The sequence below is a fragment of the Rattus norvegicus genome, chromosome 5 (genome assembly GCF_021556685.1).
Source record: "Rattus norvegicus strain SHRSP/BbbUtx chromosome 5, alternate assembly SHRSP_T2T, whole genome shotgun sequence".
Classification (NCBI taxonomy): Eukaryota; Metazoa; Chordata; class Mammalia; order Rodentia; family Muridae; genus Rattus; species Rattus norvegicus.
The window spans coordinates 66,249,102-66,273,198 of record NC_141538.1 but is presented as its reverse complement, the minus strand read 5'-3'; the positions used below and the strand labels follow the sequence as shown (position 1 = coordinate 66,273,198).

At 50.3% G+C, this 24,097-nt stretch overlaps 1 protein-coding gene across 2 annotated transcripts in view; it reads left to right on the top strand.

Annotated features, from left to right (window-relative positions):
• The window catches only part of Gabbr2 (gamma-aminobutyric acid type B receptor subunit 2), a 341,159-nt gene that overhangs the window by 283,713 nt on the left and 33,349 nt on the right, over window positions 1–24,097 (top strand).

Genomic DNA, 24,097 nt, shown 5'->3' with positions numbered 1-24,097 from the left:
CCTCTCTCTCTCTCTCTCTCTCTCTCTCTCTCTCTCTCTCTCTCTCTCCCTCCCTCCCCTCACACAGTGGGCTTGGCTTTGTGGGGTACTAGCTGGCAGGTAGTATTTACTGTCATGTCAGCATAGCAAATTCCAGAAGACCCTGAGAGTCGCCACTCCCCTTGCTCCATTATGAGGGGAATCTTTATTCACAGGATGCCATGTGTGTTCTTAAACTAAAACAGAAGTGAAGGCTCTATGAGCTGGGGACAGAGGTTTATGTCACTCAAGCAAATAAGAGGCCCGGCTACACTTAGGTGGAGACAGACTGGGGCTTTATTCAGCCCAGTGAGGAATTGTGCAATCAGAACGTCATTTAGGCAAGAGACCGAGATCTCATCCTTCTGCATGCACCCCTGGGAAGACACAGGAAGGACAGAAATGGCAGCAGGGGTGGCAATACCAGTTGTGCTCTCGGGTCAAAGGGACAGCCACCAAGTCATGCCATCAGACAGGTTCTTCCAGTCGTTTATCGAGACACATCTGGTTGCTGCCCGACGGGCACAGTTGACAAAAGAACATGGTCAGTGCCCTAGGGGTTTCCTCACCCACCCCTCAGGACCAATCATTCAGAAAGAGTTGTGCCTGGACAATGTGATGATGATCATAGCTGGTGCCATGAGTTACCTAATCTTCACTATGATTCTGGAAAAGTCTGAGCCGTGCTTAACTTAACCCAGCAGTCTGTACCCTAGCAGGTGAGTGGTTGTACCACCACCTACCCTCTGTCCCCGGAGCACCAGGATAGTTCTTTGCAGTTGCCTTAGGGCTTTGATCACTGGCCACTTGTCTGTGAAGTGGGAGGGGACAGAACATGTCTACCCCATCCCACACACTCAGGCCATGGAAGACAGCGGGGAGAGGGCCAAGAAGCAGGGCAAGAGCGCAAAGAAAGTAAGATGGAGGGGCCCCACCAGGGAGGGCCACTGAAGACCAGGCCCAGGGTGTCCGGAGACCTATGGCTGCATTGTTCCCTTATAGAGTGGGGCTAAGGCTCGGCCGGGAGTCAGCCGGAACCGCAGACTCTGGACGTGGGAAGTGTGTCCCCAGGAGCATCCAAATAAAACTTTCTCAAGCTGCCTGCCCTGTTAGCTGATGGTTTACCTGTTGGGGTCTTTCTGGCCTCCTGTCTGTCCTGAGCACGGTTGCTGTCAATGGCTCCATTGTATCCCAGACCTGCCAGGTTACTGCTCCAAAGCCACCAGCACAGCTGGAAGGGAGAAGATGCTACCCAGGGCCATCCAGCTTGGCCTCGGCAAAGTCCAGGCTTACTCTGCTCCCCCCAACACCTCATCCCTGCCCCACCCCCAGTGCCTGCTGAGACTTCTCTCACACCCCTTTCTGGGACATTCCTCTTTTTCCTGGTTTTTTTTTTGGGGGGGGGAGGCTTGCCCTGTGTTGTCTGTTGTCACGTAGCAGAGCCCTTTGATATGTCAACCCACAGCAGGGTCTCTACAGTTTCCCACTGAAAGATACTAAGCTGTCCAGAGATTCTCACTGACTCCCTGCCAGGTACAGTGCTCTGTGGTAATAAAACGGAGCATCCAGGCTATGGGGGTGACTAAAATCTCACTGAAAGGGCAAATTTTTAGGTCAGCCAGGAATGAACTCGGGGCTGAAGGGAATTGATTAAAGGTCTTTGTAGTCTGTCCCTTTCCCCTTCCTCTGCAGCCACACCACCTCAGTTTGCTCTGGGCTCTCTAAAACCACCAGGATACTGGAAGCCTCATTCTGCCTGCTCCTGGAATCTTCTCTGCCAAATAAATGTCTTGACCTTCAGCACCAAGTTCATTTATTACAGAGCTGTGCCGCCCTCCCTCCCCGGCCTTCCGGAACCTTCCTCATTCAGAACTCTGCCAACTCTAGCCCCCCAGGACAGGAAGAGCTAACCCTGAACTGCCCAACTGAGCGCTAAGGACATCCACCATGGGGACACAGGAGTTCAAACCAACAGCCTTGACCCCAGAGTACGCAAGCTACTGGGGAGTGGGTTAAACTCACAAGCCAACCTGCACTGCCCTTTAGGTTGGTAAGAGGGAAGAGAAAGGATCAAGGCTGGGGAGTGACAGTGATGGCCTGGGAGCTCTTCTTCCTCAGAGACTGCTTTCGGGCTTGAGAAAATAGAATAGCCCACAGTCCTAAAGAAAGTGGCCTGACTGCCATTGCCTTCACTTTTATGTAATAAATATTAACGTCACTCCTGTCACATGCTGGGAACCATTCTGAATGTGTTGTAAATATGAAGTCACTTAGTTTAAAGCCTGCAACAGCACTCTGAGAAGTGAGCTTTTATTCTCTCTACTTGGCCAGTGAGAGAACTAGAGTACGCACAGAAAGGTTCCGTGACTTGCCCAAAGCCACGCAGCCAGGGAGGGATACAGATTGTTTTCCAAGCAGAGTAGGCTGCGTTCAGCCCAGCTGTCTCTGCTCACAAATGGAAAGGCTACCACAGGGACAAGGATCTGAAGTCCTTGTCAGCTGCCTTTCAAGACTGCACACAGCACCCCTCAAAGAAGGCTGAGCATTTGGCTTCCGTGCCCACCATCCTGCCCCTGGCCTCCCTGTGTGCCCCAGACTGACACGAATCATTGTCTGTGGCATCTCCCTGTTAGCTGGACTCTAGCACGGCCTGGTAACTGTGCTGTGGCCCTGCTTTCAGGGTCCATCAGAGCAGCAGGGAGACAGACAACTTTGTGGCAGTTCCGCCTTTGAACAGTGTGCAGGAAAGCTCAAGGTCCTAAGGAGCCCTGGGTGGGAGCAGAGCTGGCCTGTAGGGTTGGGCAAAGCTGCTTAGAGGAAAGCTGAGGAGATGTGACAATGGAGGAGGTGGGAAGGGCTCAGGCAGGTGCACTGGGGAAGAGACAGCCAATCCAGCTGAGCAGATGCCAGAAAGCACGGAGCTGCGGGAGGCTGTGTACAGTAGGTTGCTGGACTCATCGGTCCAACCTCGGAAAACAGCTTGACATGCACATGGTCCACAGCCCAATGAAGACACCTCAAGATAGCCATTATACAGAGAAAACCCATTGTGCCTTGGGAAGGGGGGCAGAGGGTCGACTCTCACGTGGATGCTGAGAGAGTCTAGAGCTGAGAGAGCAACACGCGGAGCAGTTAAACCGCAGTAGACACGTGCAGATGGGCAAAGGCAGACAGCGGGGCTAGGGGAATGGCTTGGGGGAAAACGGTCTGACAAGCATGAAGATTTGAACTCAAATCCCTGGGACCCATATAAAAGTCAAGCGTAGTAGTATATATATCTTAGACCCAGTGCTGGTAGGATGGAGACGTGAGTGCCTGGAGCCTGCTGACCAACCTGGCTAGTTGAATTAGTGACCTGCAGGTTTAATGGGAAACTCTGCTTCACTGAAAAAGATGGAGAATGACTCTCATGAGCACACATATGTGCTCATACACACACAAGCACACATACACAGAAGCACACACACAAACAAGCACACACACACTCATACATGCACACACAAGCACACACAAGCACACACACATGCGTGCGCAACACACTGGCACTCACGCATGCATGTATGCACACACACTCACGTGTACATACAGCTAGGCATAGAAGAAACTCAAAGCATTTTTTCACATACTTCAAGTTCAGAGATGGAAGCTATGCAATACTCTTTAAGGCTCCATCAAAGCGATGACACCATTGTAAAATAAAGGGAAGGCTGTTCATCTGAAATCCAAGGTTGTGGTTGCCTCTGGGTGGTAGTAAAAGGATGTCACTGGGAAAGGTGCATCCGTGGAAGGTTCCAGCAAGCTCACGCCTCATCTTTTTCAGACATATTTTTATCTGTTTTGTGCATCGCTTTAGAATTCTTAGCACGTCAATCAGTAGCTTAGGTCAGCTTTAAGTTTACAGAAACTTAAAACTGTGTACTGTGTTTCCCATACCCTCCTGGCCCCGCACGTGGTCCTCTGGCTGACATCCTGACCTTTGTGTTTGTGTGAGGAAGACTCTTCCTCACTGGAGCCCTGGTGTATAATCGGGTGACAGACACCATGGGCTCTGCCACATATGTGACGTCCCATGCACAGTCATCGAGTCACCCCGCACAGTCTCACATTTAACCCTCTTCCATTCTCTTACCCTCCCCGCTCCACAAGGCCACACTGCTGGAACCAGCCAGTCAGCAACTTTCTCACATCAGCTTTTTACAGAGTAACGTGTATGTGAGGTCCCTCCGTGTTTGCTCATGGCTGGGTTTCTATTTGCGGTTGGTGAGCACTCTGCTATCCAGCTGCGCCACAGATCCTGTCCACCCCGCCTCTGACCGGCATCTTAGTCACCTCTAGACTTGAGCAATGAGAGCTAAAGCATCTGTAAGCATTTGCGGGCAGGTTTCTGCCCAGGCCTAAGCTCACATTCTCAGAATTGCATTAGAGCTCCTAGTTCTTGTACCTCAACATACCAAACTTTAAAGCCAGGTTATTGACATCTGCAAAGGAGCTCTCTGTGTTTGTATTTGTTGAACACAGCACTAAATCCACAGGTGAAGTTGGGAGGCACTGACGTGAACTGATATTCAGTCTTCCTGACCATGAATATGAAATACGGTCGCTTCATGTCTTCAGAATGTCTTCAAACTTTTTCCACTGGTTTTCCGTAAGGCTCTGGCTCCAGGGGCCTCTCCACAGAGATCTCTCACTGGGCTAGGTGCATGGGTTCAGGTCAGGGGAGAGAAAACTCAGGTAGGGAGAAGGAACAGCTTCCACCGCTCCGGCTGCCAGTCCTCCTTTGTGCTGCTGACGCTTCAGTTGCCCAGGCCGGTCTGAGCCAGCAGGAGACTGACTAGCCATGGAGGGGTGCAGGGGAGCTTCTGGTGATCTCTTCTCCAAGTGGTGGTGTTACAGCTCTTATGACAGAAGCTCTCAGACGATGGAATAATTCCTTTAATTCTGAACACTTAAATACAGTTTTTTGGATGGGTCAGTGTCTGACACCAGGTACTTCCTATTGGTTTGGCCTGAGAGCTTGGGAAGACCTCGTCTACATATTCAGGGTCCTGTCTCTAAGACCAATCTGTCTTGAGCCTATGTGACCTGTGGAAGAGGGGTTTGTGGCGTTGTCCTCTGTGACTAACCTGTCTCAAACCTCTCTACAGGGGTTCTTGTGGAGGCCCTGAAATCCTGGGAGACTGGGAATGCACCTGCTGTCCCTTTTAGGGTCTCCCAAGGATTAGACCTATCTTGACTAGGAATTAGGGTATCTTTCACCACCTGCTACCCCGAAGTTTTCTAGAGTTCTTCATACAGATGTTGTAAATGATACGTTTCTATCTACTGCATTATGCTGGTTGCTAATTCTATTCTGGTGTGTTCATATATAGTGTGTAAAGAATATATACACATACACATTATATGTGTACACACACACACACACACGGCATCTACAGTGGCTAGACCTGCTCACTAGCACAGAGTTTGTGTCAGTCCTCCAGGACACTCTACCTAGAAAACAGCGCTCGCTGTCCATGATACACTTTCCCCTTTTAATCTGTGTTCTATTATTTTCTTTTCTTGACTTATTTCATTGGCCAGGATTTCTACTGAAATATATTAAATAGAGGGTTTTTTTTCTTTATAACTTTGAAAGGAAACCTATGAGCCATCTTCACTGGTTGCAGTTCAATCTGCCTCCTAGGATGATGGGAGGCCAAGCAATGACATAGGCAAGAGCCCGGGTTGTGAGGGACCCCAGGAGCTAAGCAGATGAGTTTGAAATTCAAAATCAAGGAGATTCTATCTCAGGAGTGACGTGGTCACGTTTCCCATGGCTGTAGGGTGAGAACAGGTGAAGACTGGAAGCTCAAAACGGCAGCAATTCAGGCATGAATTGGAGGTGACTTGAACCAGACTGGTGTAAATGGGGACCCAGGAAGTGCATAGTCTTAGGAAGCGTATGAAACCAGATGTGATGATTGATTGAGTCCAATGACTGGGGACAGAACAGCAACAAGGCCATGTCCAGATTTCTGATTGGGTGGTAGGTGGCAGCCACGTCTCTGAGCCAGGATGCCGAACAAGAAGGCTTGAGAAAGAACTGAAGGTCTCATTTCTGTTCATCTGTTTCAAATGCTTGAGTGCCGAGGATCTCCTTCTGGGCAAAGGAACCCAGAAGATGTGATTTGAGGTACTACACACATGACAGTTGTTTCTCCAGTAAGGGGACAGGTGGAAGGTCGGCACACTAAGTCTGGGAGTTGTGAGGACAGGCATGGAGCCCCAGAGAGAAAGGGAACACAGAGAAGAAAGCTCTTCTTAGAGTGCCAGGAAGAAGGCTGGGAATGGTGATCAGAGAGGCAGGAGGCTACTGGAAGAGAAGGGCCCAGGGGCCTAGGGACAGCTGTCCACAGTCAAAATGTGCCACTCAGAGAGAGTACGAGGAAGGAAGGTATCTCAGGACTGAGACACAGGCCAGCAGCTGTCCCAGGCCATGCTCTGGGCTCCTTGTAAGGTCTCAGCCAAGCCTCTGACTGTATCACGGATGGAAAGATTGTGACGTCTCGACTGTGTCTCCCTCTGCCTGTACACAGATGGGAAGATTGCTTGTTTCTGCAACTCATATACAAGAGGTGTTGATAAACCTGCCAAGAATGTTTAAAGCGCTTGTAAAATATGATTTGGATTCTTGGCAGAAAGGAAAATAACATTTTTTAAGTGCCACTTTTAGTAATGACAGTGAGTGTTGTTGACTATACAGTTCTGGGTTTCAGGGAACGATGTGGGGTGCAGGAGGGACGTGAGAGAGGTCAACAAGCAGATGACATCGAAGGTTCTCTATGAAGGCCTCGATTCAGGGCACAGGAGTAGAGGTGGGGCAGAGGAAGAATCCAGGAGCACAGTGAAGCTCAGGATTCAGGGAGGTAGGCACGAGGCAGCAAAGGCCGCCTGGCTGGAGATGCCTGAAGTGGATGGGAAGAAAATCACGTGAGTTCAGTGGATTCAGATACAGAGAAGGCTGTCACTTTGGGAAAACCACACGAGTTCTTGGAAAACAAAGGGAGAAAATGCTTCAAGAAGAAAGTTTTGTTTAGCCATGCCAAGTGCTACTTTTAGGACAAGTAAGATGAGAACCAAGAAGTGACTGTGTGTCACACACACACACACACACACACACACACACACACACACATGCAAATACACACAAATACACACACACATATACCCACACGCACACATACATGCACACACATGCACACACACGCGCACACACGTACGTACTCACACTTACACTCACATGCACACACACATACACACACACAGAGTTTACTTTTTCATTTGAGAAAAATCGTTTGTAATGAGTTCACCATGAAGCTCAGGTCAGCTTTATTAATGATGTAGACGTGGCTGCAGCCCTGACTAAGGGTTCTTTTTCCCTTCGCAGTCCACAGCACGGGGCAAGGGGGGATGTGTCCATCTTACAAAGTAGTTTTGATATGAAGAGATATAGGGGAAGCACTCAAAGTTGCTAAGTGTAAATGGTCAGACAAGTCACAGGGGGCCAATGTCACAGTGCCTGGAGCCACTGTCACAGCATGGGGGGGGGGGACTGTCACAGTGCCCAGAGGCCACCACCCAGCGTTCCCCCGTTTGCTTCCCGAGCAGGTGGCAATGAAAGAGTATCTCACATGCTGCTGCCACCTGTGGAGCTGGGGAGGAGGGGAGCACACATTTGCTCAAGTGGTAGGCCATGCCCCCAGGTAGGCCGTCTCCACTGGCCGCCCAGCCGCTGGCTATCTCAGGAGCCCCCTAGACTCAGTGGCTTTCTGGCCATTCTGGCATAATCAGGAGGAAGGCAGCTTGGCACATGGGGGAGCTTCAAAGTTCCCTCCGCATTTTGTGGCCTCGCCATTCTGTATTCACAGAGGCAAACAGAGATTTGGATGGAATGAGGTAGCTGCACTTGGCTTATACCGGTAATGTTTCTATGGAAACAGGTATTGGAAGAGGCAAACACATGGAATTTTAAAGAATTTTAACTCTTATCTTCTACCTCCCTCTACAGCTGTCTGGGTGAAGGCAGGGGGTGGAGGAGGAATAGTCTGGCAGGAGCATCCTGGGAAGGGCTGGAACCTTCACAAAGCTGACAGGCCTCTGAGTGCTCACCATGAGGCAGACAGTACCATGGCAAAGGGGGGAGAGTGCAGGCCAGCATCTCCTTAGACTGCTCACAATTGGCCTAGTGGCCCAAGGCTTTTGAGGCTAAGGTCACATTTCCCAGGTGGCAGAGAGTCACTGCGGAAGCCACTAGCCCTGGAAAGAAGGGCAGGTCTCTGTCACACAGTGTCATCATAAATAGCCAAGCCTGGGTCCCAGGAGACAGTCCACGGTTCAGGCAGTCCATGGGGCTCCGGTTGCCTAGCTGAATCATCTCAGGGCCGGCTGCCCCTTGGGAAGTTCTGACCGCATCAGCCTCTGTCAGAGACTGAAGTCTGTATTCCTCAACTAGGCCAGAGGCCTCCAGCAATCTGGAGGTTGGCCTTCATACCCCCTCAAGCTTGATGGGCTACTCCAGCCTACCTCTGCTTCTCTCCCAGGTGCCTCTATCTGTCTGCTCTACACCACAGACCCTCCTTCCTGCCCCAGAGTGCCATTGTCCTACGTCAAAGTTCCACCTTGAGCTGTGAGAAGTGGTTTAGCAGGATTTTCCCAGGGACCACAGAGCACATATGAAGCCTTGGATGCCTCGGTCTATCTCAGTCACCTCACCCTATGCCCTCCCCCATTCTGGTCACAGCACTGGTAATTGTCTGTGCACCTGTCCCCCTCGTCTGTGACCTCCTCAGAGTCCAAGGCCATCTGCGTGTCCCCAGCACCCACCATCAGGGCCTGGCTCAAAGCAGGCTCTTGGTAAATATTTATCGAATAAATCACTCCCTCCGCCTGGAACCCTCTCCCTATGCCCCATATGTCCAAATTCAAACCATCTGTCTGGACCCATTAAGCCAGAGTCTCAAAAAAACCCCTCTCTGCCAAGTTGCAATTTAACTTAATGTCACCCTCACCTTTTGTCAAGAGCCCACTGCTGGGGCCAGCATTGCCAATAGAAGGACGAATCAGCTTCTCTTGAAAGGATGTTAGTCTGTTGCTGACCCATGCCCCCGAGATAAGGTTCCACGGGAGATCAAAGGAGTGCAGTGCCAGGAATGGGCCATGCTCACCCGTGAGCTTCAACTTGTCTCTGCTTCCTTCCTGAGATCAGGAGGTTTTAGTGAAGAGTCAGTTTAGTTTTTAAATCATCATCATCATCATAATCATTACCACCACCATCATCACCATCATCATTATCATCATGTTTATTCGTGCATATATGGATGTGTGTGCTCGTGTGTGCACATGTTTAGCCTCGGGTGCCATCAAGTCAGAGTCTAATCCAATGTTTAAGGGCAGTCACCATCTTACCTGGGGTTCCTGAAAGATTATCCTACCCTCTGTCTGACCTTTACTTTTAAATATTCCGTTGTGTTTGGAAGGGCACTGTGTATTGCTTCCAGCCTTTTGAGAGAAGAAGCAAGGTGTAAATGCCAGGTTAAGTCACAGAAACTAGGACTCAGAGCTTCATCAGAGTTCCAGGATTCGCTGGCATCCTATGGCAGGATCTATAAGGGAACGCATACAGGGATACTGTAGAACAGCTCCCTCTTGACAGCCTGCAGAATCTTGGCTTTACATTTGGGTTACAGTACTAAACCTTAGGCTTAATACTCCAAAGTACTACCCAGGAGTGGGTGCGGGTTAATATCCCTCGAGGGGCACACAAAAAGAATGATAACAGGTATTAGTCATGGTGCTCTGGGTGTCTTAGTTAGGGTTTCACTTCTGCAAACAGACACCACGACCAAGCCATCGAGAATCAAGTGTGGCTTTCCCCCATGATGTCCTCTCTCTGAGACACAACTGGCAACACACCTCTGGGGCTTTTTGTTGTAGCAGAGGAAAAGAGTCTTTGGCCAGTTCCGTGCACTGGATTTTAAAGCTCCTGTCCATACACCTCCTGTTACTACCACTCGTTTCTTCATTCTCCACAACGTGCCTGTGTCCACACCTGAATCCAGTGTGGCAGGGAAGAGAGGGCCTATGGTACCCAGAATGCAACAGGAAATGCTGGCCAGCCATAACGACTGTGACAGTGCCCCCATCCAGCTTTTTGTTGCTGTCACAAATAATGTCCCTGCCACTAGGATGTAAGCCCACAAGAGCAGAGCATGAGGTAGGACTGGTTTGCATTCTCCGTCATATCTTCAGGGTCTGAGAAAGTACCTGCCGCCTGGTGCACACTCAATAAACATCAAGTTAAGGAAGCCTCGGGGCAGTCTTATAAGAAGCTCCACAGGACAGCCTCTGAGACAGTCTGTTCTAGGCTTGCCGAATCCCCTCCCGTCCAGTCAGTTCTGTCTCCACTGCTGTCCAGATCATGATGATCACTCATTGCCTGACACCTTAGAGTAGGGAGCACTGTAGGACAGAGCCGTTAGCACATGATGGGCTCACGGTATGTCAAGCAGAGACTCTGCCACTCAAGCCCTGCCTGGAAGGTGATTGTGTCAGTCACATCACCTTGAAGGACACCTGACCTGGGCTGTGGAGATAGCTTGGACAGTAAAGTGCTTGCTGTGCATGAATAAGGACCTAAGGTAAATCCCTCGAACCCAAAGGCAAGCCGTGTGTGATGCTCGCCATAACCCCACGCTAGAAAGGCGGAGTCAAGCAGAGCCCTGTGGCTCCCTGACATATAGTCTAGGGTAATTGATGAGCTCCCTGAATAATGACAGCTGAGGTTAGCCTTCGGCCTCCATGGGCAAGTGTGTGTACACGTCTTTGTAGCTGCATATACACCACACACACACACACACACACACACACACACACATACACATACACACACACTCACACACACCATACACAAATACACACACACATACACATACAGACACACACATACACACACACACACACACACACACACACACACACACACACACACACACACTACCTGAGATAATTGACTTAAAACCAAGGAAGAATGGGGCCTAGAGTTGCAGAGTGTGTCCACTCACGTGGCCTTGTTTGGAGCTCGTGAAAGCTTGTGCACCACGACAGAAGCATGTGGAAGAGGGCTGCTTACCTCTTGGCAGCCAGGATTTGGAAAGCATGAAAGGCAGGGGCTTGGATCTTCATGTCCCCCTTAGAGCCCTAATTCCCTTCCACTGGGCCACATCTCCTGCAGACTGCACCAGCTCTCGGTAGCACCACAGGTGAGGAGCAGGTGTTACCACACTGGCCTTGAGGTTGCTACAGATCCATTCACAGCCATGAAGGTGGCCACGGTTCCCCAGGCTCCAGCCCCACTGCTCCTTCTAGGCCACTCTCAACCTAACAGACACAGGTTAGGGTTTTGATTCTGAGCTTTTGAAATACAGTTGAGATGTCAGAATTCACATTCTTTTTTGTTTTGTTTTGTTTTGTTTTGTTTTGTTCTTTTTTTCGAAGCTGGGGACCGAACCCAGGGCCTTGCGCTTCCTAGGTAAGCGCTCTACCACTGAGCTAAATCCCCAGCCCCCAGAATTCACATTCTTTTTTTTTTTTTTTAGTTTTTTTTTTTTTAAAGATTTATTTATTTATTATATATAAGTACACTGTAGCTGTCTTCAGATACACCAGAAGAGGGCATCGGATCTCTTTACAGATGGTCGTGAGCCACCATGTGGTTGCTGGGAATTGAACTCATGACCTCTGAAAGAGCAGTCGGGTGCTCTTAACCACTGAGCCATCTCTCCAGCTCCCCAGAATTCACATTCTTAAGAGCACACTTTGAGGGTCGCAGTACCTTCTGGAGGCCGCCATCATCACTGATTCTAGAAACCCTCATCACCCAAGGAGAAGCCCTGCTCCTTGTCCCAGCTCCTGTCTCTCTCTCTCCATTCTCCCCAGCCTGGACAAGCTCCAGTCTGCTTCCTGCTCTATGGAGTGCCTAGGGGGGTCAACTGGTACAGATGAAACCATGTGAGCGTGGCTCCTTCTGCCTGGCTTTGTTCTGGCTCCGTCATCAGTTGATAGACTGGTGACTGGCGCGGGCATCATCACTGTCTGCATGGGCGTTTCCGGTGTGCCTGTGTCTTCAGTTCTCTTTCATACGTACCTAGGGATAGAGTTTCTGGATACTTTTGTAACTTTAAGTTTGTATTTCTAAGAACTGACCAGTTTCCACAGTATTTTGCGTGTCTGCTGGCACTAGATGGGGCTCTCGTTTCTCCATTTTGTTGCCTCTGTTCGCCATTTATCTGCCTCTTTGATTGTTGTCATCTGATGGGCATAAAGCGCTAGTCCATGATTTACATGAGAATGACTACCAGATGACGGTGAGCAGCAAGCCCACACGTGTTTAGGACCACTAAACACGGGAAGTATGTGGGGAGCAAATCCACACGTGTTTAGGACCACTGTGTGTTTTCCTGAGAGAAATGGCTACTCAGAGCCCTGGCTTATTTTTAATTGAATTGAACTTCTTTTTTATTGTTAATTTGTAAGAACTCTTTATATACTCTGAAGCCAGACCCTTATCAGATAAAAGATATGCAAATATCTTCCCCTGATATTTGTTATCTTTTTACTTTCTCCTCAGTGTCTTGGGACACACGACAATCTTTAATCTTAATGAAATCTAATTTATCTATTTTTTCCCCTTTGACAAAACCACTGTCTGATCCAAGATCATGAAGATTTACTCTAGTGTTTTCTCCTGAGAGTCTTACATTGAGGGGCTGGGACCATTTGCTGAGTTGATTTTGAATGTGGGACCCAGATTGGTTGCTTCGTGGAAAAGCACCATCAACCCTATTGGAAGCAGTGGCCGTGGTGTGCGGCTGCAGTTCTGAGCCCCCCATCCTTCCCATTGTCTGTGTGTCTGTCCTCACACCAGCCCCCACATTGCCATGGCCACGGGAACCTCGTGATAAGCTGAAGTTGGGAAGTGTGAGCCCTCCAGGTTTCTTCCTCTTCTGGATTCTTTTGACTGTTCAAAGTCCCCTGACTTCCCAGGTGAATCTTAAAATCCTTTTCCTGTGTCCGCAGGAAGGGATGTTGGGACTGTCCCGGGGAAGCACGGAGCTTCCCTAAGTGTTGCCTCCTTCTCACCATTAAATCCAGCCCAGGGCTGTAAGCTGCCTCCCCATTGAGTCAGGCCTTAGTCGGACTTCCTTTGATTGTCCAGTCAGCTTTTCTTTAATTCTTTCTTCAGTGTATTATGATTTTCTATGTGTAAGCCCTACACGCCACTGGACACATTCGTTTCCAAGCATTCGTTCTTTCTGGTGATGTCATTGGTTGGATGGCCATCTTCCTTTCTGCCATTCATAACGAGGGGGTGTAGATCTGCTGCGTGCATCTGTACGTCATGCTGACATTGACAACCTCGCTGACTTCGCTAATAAGCTCTCGTGCGTTCTGGGTGGGTTTTCTCCCCGTGTGGGGGAAACTATTTGGAAGTAGTTTTACTTCTTCTTTTGCTCTTTAATGCATTTTATTTCCATTCCTTGAATAGTTTTAGTAGATTTTCAACCTATTTATACCTATGAATCTAAGTTAATCTCTTCTATCCAACAAACACAGTTGGATCATGTTGGGTTTTTTTGTTTTTTTTTAAACCCAGCATGCTGATTGCTAGCCTTTAATTGGAGCACTGAATCTATTTAAGGCCATTGATGATACGGTGAGAATTACGTCCCCCATTCTGAAAGGGAGCTTTGAAAGAGCCACAGTCTGTGTACCTCCAAACCCCACAGGGAAGAAGGAAGGAAGAAACCCCAAAAGGTGTCAGTTCCTACAGGATCAGTTTGCCCTAGAGGACAGGTCAGGGAGTGACTTCCACAGCAGACTTTTAGGTAACAACTTCAGGTAACAGAACACTACTTGCCAGCCAAGCACTGTGGCGCCCAGATTTTGAGAGGCTAAGAAAGAGGATTGTGAGTTGGAGGGTGGTCTGAGCTACATGGTGAATACCTTATGTAGAAAACCTTGCCTCATTAAAGTAATAATAAGTAAACAAACAAACAAATAAGTAAGAAAGGGTAACACCAATCGTGCAGCCCATTTAGACAGGAGACAGCAAGAGAGCAGCAGACACAAGGATTCAAAGCATCCGACTGTGGAAATATGTGGAAGGATACTTTCTGTTGGTACCGGAGGGCTTTTCATTGTGCACTGTGGAGTCTTTCAAATGCTTGGCCTTGACACAGCACAGGACATTTTAAAGGCCCAGAGGTGCCCAGTTCAGGTGAAACAGAGGAGACAGCAGGCAGAGAAACAGCACGGCCTTTGTTCCTGCCCAGGACTCCCACACACAGCCCGGTGCCACCCCACCTGGACACTGTGGAGCCAAGAACATTCACAGTAACAGCCACACCTATAGCAACCATGACAGTGGCCTGGCATGGTCCATACCACGCCCGGGCCTCTTGTTAAGAGATGAAGAAAGCCAGGAAGAGGCTTGCCCGCTGTGCTCTGCCACTGGACCCCAGCCTCAAACCGTGGCATCGATGGCTCTGCCTCGTTTCACCAGATCTATCCAAACATGCTGCTATTTCTGCATGGAGCCTGGACTCTCCTTCACAGTCTTCATTGATGCTTCAGAGACATCATGGGTGTCCAGTTGTGCCCGACGGCCTCTATGAATATATTTCTCTCCTATCTGGAATGATCTGGATACTGCTGGCTGTGAGATGCTCAGTAGGTAAAGGCTGCCAGCAAGCTTGGCTACCTGAGTTCAGGTCCCCTGAACCCACATGGTGGGAGAGAACTGACTCCCGAAAGTTGTCCTCTGACCTCCGCACATTCGGGAGTTTCAGGAGTCTGTGTGCAGATATTCAAACCCACGATCTAAGCCTCAGGACACTCCTCCTGGCCAGTCTTATCCTTAGTAACAAGTCTGCTCATTGAATGATCACAACAGTGTTACATCACCTTGCCAAGACGAGCAGTGGCTTTTCTAGCACCATCCCCGGGTCTACACTTTATCATTCATTTAAGGCTCACAAAACCCCTTGTGTCCACGACCAATGTTTCCTCTGGTCTACAGTCAAGGGACCCCAGGCACAAAGGGGTCCAGTAACACACCCGTCGACACCCAGCAGGTAAGCAAAGCTAAGCAAATACACTCTGGGTGTGAGGTTGACTTTAAACCATCAGGGTAGCCACTTCCTGTATGAAGTTGGTCCATGCAGTGGGTGAGGTGGCTTAAAGCCCGTGGTTGTGGCCTCAACTGGGGAAAGGATCTCTATAGATCTACAGGAAAACTGGAAAGGAAGGAAGACATTCTGGATTAGAGGATGGGCTCTAACCCAACAGCAAGGGTTCTTACAAGAAACAAAGGTGGGAAAGAGATGAAGGCACGTGTGCCTGGAGGCGGGAGTTGGAGCCACAAGGGGAAGAATTCCTGGAGCTCCTAATGCAGGGACAGTCACAGAGGACCCTCCAGAGCAGAGGGGATCTGGCCCCTCATCTCTATGTGAGCAAATCACTATAGTTTGAAATGAGCACCTTTCTCAAACTGTGGTCATTTACCTCAGCAGCCCTGGGAAATGAGACAATGGCTTCTGTTCTTAAAGCCACAGTTTCTCCATCTTTAAAACAGAAGATATGCGCAAACTCGCCTGAGCACAGTTAACTCCCACCTGAGATCCCAGCAGCTGAGTGACACAGGAGGGTTATGAGTTCGAAGCCAGCCTGGGCTACATGTGGAGGCCCCGTCCCACTCACATTACCAAATGTGAAAACTATTTATAAACACATATTGGATTTGAGGAAGGGTCTACCTCAAGCTGAGCTCCTGGAGAGCCCTGGCTGTGAACATCAGCAGCTTCACAGAGCCCTGGTTGCTATCAACGGTCCCTCAGTCTTCTCTAAGTCCACCACGGCAGCCCCTCCTGTTGCCACATCGCCCGGAAACCAGTCTGCCATGCTCCTGACTCAGGGCTCTCCAAAGGCTGGAAATGACTCCACAGTGAGAAGCCCTTACCTTCTGAGCCCCAGAGTTAGACAGTGAGTATCTCACACAGGGACCCGTCTTACCTGAGTCAGACACTGAAGGCTGGGAGAACTAAAGCCAGCAATGTTCTGGCGTTGGAGCAATCTCTGCCGCTGGGAGAAACGGATTTTCCTGCGTCCCTCTGCCTGGTTCTTTCTTATCTCCCTCGAACAGCGGACAGCAGGCCAGCCGATGGTGAATTACTTCTTCATACCAATTATTAAAAATATGTGGCAGGGTTCTGAGGACACATTCATATGCTGAGGAAATGGAACATGCTCCCAGCCCGGGCTCCAACACAGTGGGCTTTTGCAGAGTGATGGCACCACCGAGAACTCCTTGTTAAGTTGATGTCATGGTCTACCACCTCTCAGCTGTCTGACCCGGGGTAAAGACTTGCCCATAGGAGAGGTACATCCACCCTCCTAGGTTTGCTGTGGACATGAACTGAGGTTACATAAGGAAGGTGCCTAGCCCTCAGCCTGGCACACATAACAGAACTTCAGTTTCCAGGCCCCCACCCAGAGTGTCATGAGGCCATGAGGAAGTGGGCCGCCCTGGCACCCTGAGGCACAGTGATGCTGAGGGCCACCGTGGGAGTAGATGATCTCCTTCCGGTGCCTTCCATGGACTTCTTCTCATGCCATCTTGCCTGTGAACGAATGTCGTTCTGCAGAACCTTCCATTCCCGTTATTCCCATCGGACAGCCAATACGCAGGCTGGCTCATCCAGGCATCAAGCTTGTAGTCTGTGCTCCCCGAAGCCAGGCTTGTTCACACTCCAAGCTTCCTGACAAGAAGGACAAAGGGTGGCAGAGGGCCTCTGTACACAGAGCACCCCCTTGGAAAGGCCCCGATCCAGTCCTCCCATACCTGTCTGGCTCAGGTCTCCAAACTGTTTTCCATCCTGCCTTTTCCGCAGATATGACCCACTTGGATCAGCTTCCTGCCTCAGTCCAAGGTGGTCTGTGAACCTGAGCTCTGTGGCAGCAACATACCCCATCAGCACTCCCATGACTCCTAGAGCATCCACACCCTCTGCTGGCCACACTCAAAGGCCACTGTGGCTCAGAGGGCTGGCCACGCCTGTCCCCTACCTTGCAAGTGCCCTCATTGGGCCTAGTTGCTGCCTGAAACACCAAGCTCATTCATTCATCTCCCAGCCCTACACGGACCAGCCCTCTGCTGGCTGCAGAGCCATGGTGATAGATGCCACAGTGATGGGTGAGGCCCTCTCCCAGCGCTGGGGACAAAGCCATTGGAGATGCCAATATTGGTGACAAGAAATGCAATAGCCGGGCTGGAGAGATGGCTCAGCAGTTAAGAGCACCCGACTGCTCTTTCAGAGGTCATGAGTTCAATTCCCAGCAACCACATGGTGGTTCACAACCATCTGTAAAGAGATCCGATGCCCTCTTCTGGTGTGTCTGAAGACAGCTACATTGTACTTATATATAATAAATAAATAAATCTTAAAAAAAAAAAAAGAAATGCTATAGCCCAGCCAGAGCCCATAGGGACCCAGAGAAAGTCATGCAAAAGGAAGGATGCGTGCAAAGTGGAGGGGAGCACACCCCCCCAATCTTGAAAGCACAAGCAGTTTGGTAAACAAAACCGGAGCAAAACATCAAGGCTCGCCCTCGAGAAATTAATCAGAGCCACCATGTGACTGAGAAACACCCGCTCCAATGGAAACACAAGAGATATGAGGATATACACCACACAGAAAAGTGGCCTTGGTGCTGCTGTCCAGATGCCACATGTCTGCCAGCCATAAACGCACAAACAGAATGTGGTGTGTGTCGGGGCAAGGGACTGTTACACAACCGTGCAAAGGAGTGAAGCAACGACAGGCGGCACACACAAGTGCACTTTTGCAGCTCTGTTCGATGAAAGAAGCCATTCACAAAAGCCACTGTGTTAGTCAGGGTTCTCTAGAGTCACAGAATGCATGGAATGTCTCTCTGTATTGAGGGAGTTTGTTGTGATGACTGGCAGTCTGTGGTCCAGCTACCCCAACAATGGCAGCTGTGGGAGGGAAGAGCAACCTAGTAGTTACTCAGTCCCGTGAGGCTGGTTGTCTCAGCTGGGCTTCTGTAGAAGTAGATTCCAGCAGACGTGCTGGAGAGTAAATGCAAGCCGTGAAGAAGAGCGAATCTTCCTTCTTCCAATGTCCTTATGTAGGTCTCCCATAGAAGGTGTGTCCCATTATAAAGGTATACACCACCACATCTGGATCTGGGATTTGCTTTGTCCCAGGCTGACCTTGAACCCAGAGCTCTCCTTGCCTCAGTCTCTGGGATTAAAGGTGTACGCTACCTTGCCTGGGCCTAAGCTTTTCATGGCCACTGTGCCTCAAGATCTCCATGTCAAGATCCAGGTCAGAAACTTGTGTCTTCTAGCCTCAAGACCTGGATCACAGGTGAGCCCTCCAATTCTGGATTGTAGTTCATTCCAGATAGAGTCAAGGTGACAGCCAGGAATAGCCATTACAGCCAGTAAGTAACGATTCCATTGACAAGACTCATCTAGAACAGGGGGACCCACAGGGATCAAAAGAACGTTAGCGGGCGTGGAGGGAGGGAGAGAAGTGACTGTCAGTAAGTCACAATGTTTATAAGGACACATTTGTCCCGGAGCCCAGGCACTGACCCTGAGGTCACCTTGTCATCTACCTCACCACCTGGTTGGTAGGGGACAGCAGTGTCACCTGAGCTGACATAAGCAGCTGTCAACTGGTTGACTCATTGATTGATGTGCTCATTGGCCAGGGAGGGGGTGACTGCTGACCCCAGACTTGCTGGTACTTTGGGGTAAGTTGGGCTTGTTTATCACTCCCAGGGTGTTGGGGGGACCCATGACAAAAGGAAATACAACCCCCCCCCCCGCCTCTCTGCACACACTCACTCTATTTAATAACTGCTCTTATCAGCCTCCTGGCAGTCTCCTTGCTTCCTGTGCATGCTAATTACTTTATTAATTACACTCATATCTTTGGTGCTGCCTGGCAGATTTCGGAGCTCTTTGTCTCCCGTGCGCACCCATTCTGCCTGGCCCACTGGCACATGCCAGCCTGATCGCTTCTGAAAGGGCTTCTCTGAGCCTCAGTAAACATGTGCTTTTCAATTAGTCTCATGGTATTCAGCCTTCCTGTGTTCCTCTCCTCTGCGTCAAGAATAGCGGCTTCGCTTTGGCCCCAGCCCAGGCCCGTGCCGCTGGGCTTCTGACATTGTTCCCCAGACTTTGTTTTCTCACTAGGTCACAGCTCAGAGAACCCTAGAGTCTAGCTCTGAAGGAGGTGACAACCACTAAGAAATCTGGGGAGGGCGGAGGAGGTATGGAGGCCTGGCGGGGACGGGGTTGAGGGAATGCAGCATGAGGCTGGCTGGGGGTCTAGGAACGCATCCCAGGAGACCTCCTGAAGACATTCAGACTTCAGTCTAAAAGCCAACTGCCTCACCCAAAGTGTTCAGCATAGATGTCAGCCATGGCGATGGTATCCCAGTCAGTACGCGCGCAGCAGACAGACAGGAGGATCAGGACTCCCATGTCTGATTGTAAGGAGGAGAAAGACAGAGTGGATGGCATAGAACACAGACCCCATCACAAGTCCCTAAGCCAGATAAAGTGGGAGGGGACGTTCATGGTTTAAAACTGAAGAAATACCAGGTACCACCTCTGCCTTTTGTGTGTGTGTGTGTGTGTGTGTGTGTGTGTCCAACTTTGTGTGTTGAAGAGCTAGAAAGTTCTACAGTTTAAAGTTTTTAATTAGTCTGTTAATTTTAACGTCCTGTAGTAGGAAAAAACCCTTAAATAGCATTTGTCAATCCTCCAGTCCTGTGGCCAGCTCGCTGCTGGTTTACACTTGCTGGTGCTAAAGCCTGTTCTTGACACCACACACCTGAAGGGTAAAGTTGTTCTTTGGGTTCAGGGCAGCGTGCCTGAGTCCCCCTGCCTCAGAAAGCTACAAGTAGCCAGATCGGGGGAGACTAGAGCAGAGGGGGGATGAGAAATCTGATGAGCTGTTCCAGTTAAACATAATGAGCTAAGCCTAAGGTCCCAAATGTTCCACAGTTTTCCTTCCGTTTCACTTCAAGCTGCATTGGCTTTAAAATCGGGAAGTCAGCATTGCTGTAATAAATCACAACACAGGTTTTACTTGGCCGTAAAATCTGAATGTGATCTGCACAGTCTCCCGTCATGGGTGGAAGCACTTAGCCCTACAGAGGCTCAGGACATCATAGCTCCATGCTTCTGCCCGCACCCCAAACTCCTGGCCGCTCAAGGTTTTCCAGGGCTGCTGGACCTCAGTGGTACTGGGACCGTAAGCAAATGGCTTCACCACTCTGTGCCTCGATTCCCCTAGATAGCAAGAAGAAAAGCTATAAGTAACACAGACGCATCCCTGTGCATGTAAGGACTCACTAAGGTGACGTGGGCATCTACCGTTTTACATGGGGGCCTGGGTATCTGTGGATCTGAGTTTTCCTGGGGGTCTTCAGTAAGTCCTCTATGCAAGCCCTGGGATGCTGATGGGACCTTTCAAAGACTGGGTGAGGTGGCTGTGCAGAGTGCTGAGCCCATGGCCAGCGTCACTGCGCCCCTGCGTTGGCAAGGCTCTGCCAAGCCACAATAACAAAGAACGACAGCATGTCCATAGATGACGCTGCAAAGGCTGAGTCCAGCTGTGGGTGCAGGTGGCTGTCCTGGACAGTATCTTCCCGGAGGCAACTCACCATCTGGACCACAAATAAAGCAGCATGGATCTTGCAACCGCTCCTCACGTTTCAGCCAGGCGGGTCAGCTGACACGTCGAACCACAGCCCCATTGGCCAGGCTCAGTGATGTGACCCTCAGTGGCTATAGGGGCTAAGATAAGGGTGCACAGCTAGAACGTCAGGGTGCACCATCCTGTGCTGCCTCCAGACCCCTTTGGTCAGTCTCCTTTGCCCCTCTAAGCCCAGCTTTCCCCCATCTGTACATTAGCACGGGTACTTTCTATCCAATCACGCTGGGTCACAGAGTCCCTCCCGTAAGATCATATTTGTAAAATTTAAGCTAACGTTACAGGCTTGCCTTCCCACTGAGCCAGAGGCACATTGCATTCTCTGGGGTTTTTTCATGTCTAACCTCCCAAATCTCGTTCCTCTTCATCTTCCCTGGCATTGCGGCTCCTCCCTCCGGATGGACCTCTTTCATCATTTTGGCCTCAGATCATTACGGTTGTTTATCAGTAATTCTTGGCCTGGTTTTGAAACAGCTGAAAGATACACCCTGCCTAAAAAGGAGACGTGAAAGGTCAGGAGGGGTAACAAGGACTCTTCTTTCAGAAGCAAGGGGCTCGGGTGTTGATCTGAGTCACGGCGGAGAGGGACGTGTACAGGCGCCCAGTGCAAGTGCACGCGAGTGTGCATGCATGTGTGTGCATATGTATGTGTGCTGTGAGGATCTCCAGTGCATGTCGCTAAATAACTAAGGCAAGCTCGGGGGACAGCCCCAGGAGAGGGGACATCAGGCTAGACCCCAGGTCCCATGAATGTAGTGAGTAACACAATAACTAAAGGTCGCTGGGTAGGTAAAGAATTAGGCACGATCTTGTGCGGGTGGAGGTGACATTCACCTGGAAAAGAACAAGCAGGGAGGATGGACTCTCTGTCCCTCACCTCAGAGAGGCCGTCCTGAGCTGTGGGAAGGAGAGAGTAGAGGACAGTGGAGAAGTCACTGGATCTGAATTCAGTTCAGGTGAAGAGCGTCTCTCCTGAAGTCCTGCCTGATCCTGGGTGAACTGGACTACCTTAGGGGGTAGTGAGCACCTCATTACCAGAAGTATGCAAAGAGAGGTTGGGGGAAGCCTGGTAAGATTTTCTCAGCGGCTCAGAGCTGCCTTTCAGACCATTCCCTACAGCACATATAGCCTTTGTGTGCTCTCTGCCAGTCAGGGTATGGGAGAGATCCAGGGAGAGCAGCTTCATGTTCTAACCCAGGACACCATGACATCCCTGGTGACAGCAGTGACAGCCCTGGCAGGCCCAGAACAATGAGCCCCAGTGTGCGGTGGGAAGGGATTCACACACTCTGTGGCCTCAGACCACCCTGGGATCCCCACTTCCACCCAACGTAGCAGCAGCAACAAAGATTTTTTGGAACGGTCTTTGCAGCAGCGCACTTTGGGGGCTCCCATTATGATGCCTCATGAAATGACAACGAGCAAAATCAAATGCCTGCATTGTTCTCGCCTGTGTTACCATGGGGCACGTGCGTCCCTCGGCCTTGTCGTCTTTTGTCTTCTCGTGTTCTTACCTAAATGCTCAGAACAACCCTCTAGCAGGTGATGCCAACATTTCTCCAAAGACAAACAAACATCCGGCGGTCGTGGCTCTGTGGCTCTGGTTCAGTATACCGGCCCGCCAGCACACCCGAGCCCTGCAGGAATTCTAGGCTGCTTTTAGCCTCACGCAAACCATCACTTCAAGCAGAGCAGACCTGGGAGAAGGGAACCTGTCAGACTCAACCAGGCAGCACCCCTCTTTTCTCCTTGGTGAGCAGAGATGCCCAGAGTCCCAGGGAGGAGCAAAAGTGCTCAAGTTGTAGCTGTGTGACCTTGGTCATGTTCCTTGGGCTGTGGGTTCGATATGTGACTGTTCAGAGTGGGACAAAAGTTAATGGCTACAGAAGGACCAGGTTGAGCAGCAAAGCCACTGAGACTTGTAAGATGCACAAAGGGGAGTAGAATGACCAGGCTGTGTCCCCGTCCCCTGGCACAGTGTCCTGATTTGAAAGCCTTTTCACACCCCAGTACTGTCACTCCCCTGTTCACACTACACTGGGCTGGAACTTGACAGCCAGAGTCGTCTGAAAGTAGCCAGGTCGGGCACTGAATGAGAAGGTGGTGAGACTGTGGTGTAGCCGGGCCCTGGCTGAACTGTGTACTCCCATTGCCTCAAGGTCAAGGGCTGGGCAGGAGAGAGCTGGGCCCTGCCAACTATGAGGCTAGAAATCTAGGACATAGCCCTCTGAGACCTTGCCTGGGGACCCAGATGTCACCTAAAGTCAGAGGCAATTGTCCTGTCAGAGACCTTGTGACCTCAGAGGGTTAGTAGAAACAGGAGGTGAATATGGGAGTAAAAAAAAAGGGGGTGTGGTGATTTGAATATGCTTGGCCCAGGGAGGGCCACTATTAAGAGGTGTGGCCCTGTCAGAGTAGGCATAGCCTTGGAGGAAGTGCATCACTTTGGGGGTGGGCAATGAGACGCTCCTCCTAGTCACGCAGGAAACAGTCTTCATCTAGCAGCCTTCAGATGAAGATGTAGAACTCTCAGCTCCTCCTGCACCATGCCTGCCTGGATGCTGCTGTGCTCCCGCCTTGATGATACTGGACTGAACCTCTGAACCTGTAAGCCAGCCCCAGTTAAATGTTGTCCCATATAAGAGTTGTCTTAGTCATGGTGTCTCTTCACAGCAGTGAAACCCTAAGACAAGGGGTGACTGCTGGCCAGCTTAGGATGGGCTCCCATTCTCCCCTGTGTTGTAAGCGTGAAGAATAACGTATTTCACAGTGCAGTGCCAGAGGCTGCTTTGCTGCAGGTACAAGGACAATGCCATGCAGACAGCACCATCCTGGGGCACTTGGGACGTTCTCCAGACATACCACACAGCTGGGTACCCTGGGTTAGAGCAATGACTTAAGGATAGTGACTAGTGTCCCTGGTGTTCGTGCCAGCTCTGTTCTTTGCCGTGCGTGTGTGACCTAGAGCTTCAGCCTTGAGCTTCACAGTGGCCCCTGGCATGGAATAATGAAGCTAGCCATGGAACAAACTTTGTGCAGAATCTGTCCAACAGAGAGTAGTCAGCGGGAGGATTGGCAGGAGGAAGGGCAAGAAGTGGCGGGGACTGAGGAGAGAGCATGAAGTGGCAGCAACTCCTAAAGCCGGGTCAGGCAGGCATTCACCTTGTGGGAAGGAGGGGCCTGGGGAAAAGGTGCCATTGAGCCTGGGGGACGGAGAAAAGGCTCAACCC